This window comes from Pinus tabuliformis, chromosome J (genome assembly GCF_031772625.1).
Source record: "Pinus tabuliformis cultivar Carrire ecotype Pingquan chromosome J, CPIR1, whole genome shotgun sequence".
NCBI classification, from domain to species: domain Eukaryota; kingdom Viridiplantae; phylum Streptophyta; class Pinopsida; order Pinales; family Pinaceae; genus Pinus; species Pinus tabuliformis.
In genome coordinates, this window is record NC_142295.1 from 921,582,387 (window position 1) to 921,584,219 (window position 1,833).

Consider the following 1,833-nt stretch of genomic DNA (forward strand, 5'->3'; position numbering starts at 1 on the left):
CACTTGGTCACAAAAGTCACCAAGAACCAGTGGTCTCGGTCAAATCAAAACCTGGTGCATCAAAGGTATTTACATCCCAAAAAGCTCGACATCAACAAAGAGGTAGGCACAGTTAAGCCTAAACTAAAGCGTGGAGGTTGAGATCACACATTAACACCGGTAGTCAGACAAACTAAGAAGAGCAACCCACAGCAACTAGGATCACCAGACGCTGACCACAGGGTCCGCAGAAGCCCAAGAGACAACATACATCGTGGCGCTATGTTAACACGACTTTCTTGGAGGTTGCGGATACTGTGACCTAGATGGATCTGCATTAGGCAATGGAAGAAAAACTAGAATAAGCCGGGTAGCTACCAGCGCCGCGCTGACAGTACCCTTAAGGTACAATCCGGAGATCGAAGCATGGTAGAAAGGACTAAATTTAGGAAATATCATGCCACAATGCTTACAAAAGCTCATCCCTTTTTCACCTAAGACGACTCAGACCCTCATGGAATATTGCTAGAACTAACCCAAAGGGACCAGGCTATCAAGATAGCACACACATCCGTGGTGCGAAACCCGGGCTGACCAAGCGCTCGGACGATGCTCGCATCACAGGGAGGTCGAGATAGTACTGATCTACACCGACGGTGTGACACCTGACTAGTCATTAAGGTCACAGTCTCAGCACCCCAAGCAGCTGAAAGAGGGTGCGGGACTATAAACAAGTTTGTAGGAGCCGATCTGGCATACCGAGTTCTGCCTACACTACCCTGTCTTCTCGATCGCAACAGTGGTTGATGAGTTGCGCTACCGCGCAGCCCAGTTGAAAGATAATCGTTAGCACTCCTTTCCATACAAGAGACGTTATGGTACAATAGGAAGGAGCGAGCAGCGAGTCATTAAGACGAAAGTTTCGAGGTGGATCCATTAAGATCAACCGAGGGAACGTTGGTATGATACTGAAACACAAAGGAATGACATTGTTGAAAGTGACGGTCTTAATTTATGACTGCGGGAATATACGAGCACATTGGCCCTATATACCAAAATCGATCAGTATACATCCGACCACAAATCAACCCATGCGTACTATGGCCAGAACTCGAGCACGATTCACCGAAGAAATGCAGTTGAATCAAGAAAAGTTAGCAGGCGCGAGCCGGGAACAGCAGGTTCCAAAATCCCCACGAACACCACGAAGGCAGAAGACGAAGCAGAAGACCCGCACAGTCCGAGCCTCACCACGGTTCACCAAACAAGCTGCAGCTGATAAGGGCAAAGCCGTTTCGGTAGACAACGATGAAGAGGACGAGGCTCTTCAGGAGCTCCTTGACCAAATCGATGAGGACGAAGTGGATGCATTCCAAATCCCGTCATTTCCCCCATATCTGTCTCCATGGACAGGTCAACAAAGATACCAAAGGACCTATACAGAGCGAAAGCCAAACTTCAGACCCCACTTCTTCCAGATGATATAAGGTTTGACGGCTCACCGTCGGGATGCGTTCCGACCCTCAAATTTGAAGATTTGGATCTGGCCGACAGCAATAAGTTCCCTGAATTGGCCGTAGACAAATTCTTGCCATGGTGTGGCTGCTGGTTATAGAGAGGGTCGGGGTCCTCAACCTCCGATGGCTACCTCACTACCACAACGCGGCTATTATGGACTTTGTGATCCAGCAACTCCTCTGTCTTGTACAAGATGGATTCTTATGGTTGGAAGAGTCGATGCCACTCACAGTTGACTTGATCCACCACATAACGCACCTACCACTGAAAGGAGATGACCCTGCTAATGCCACAGGAACCAGTAGCAAGGTCGGCCTCCCTGAAACAATGAAGACG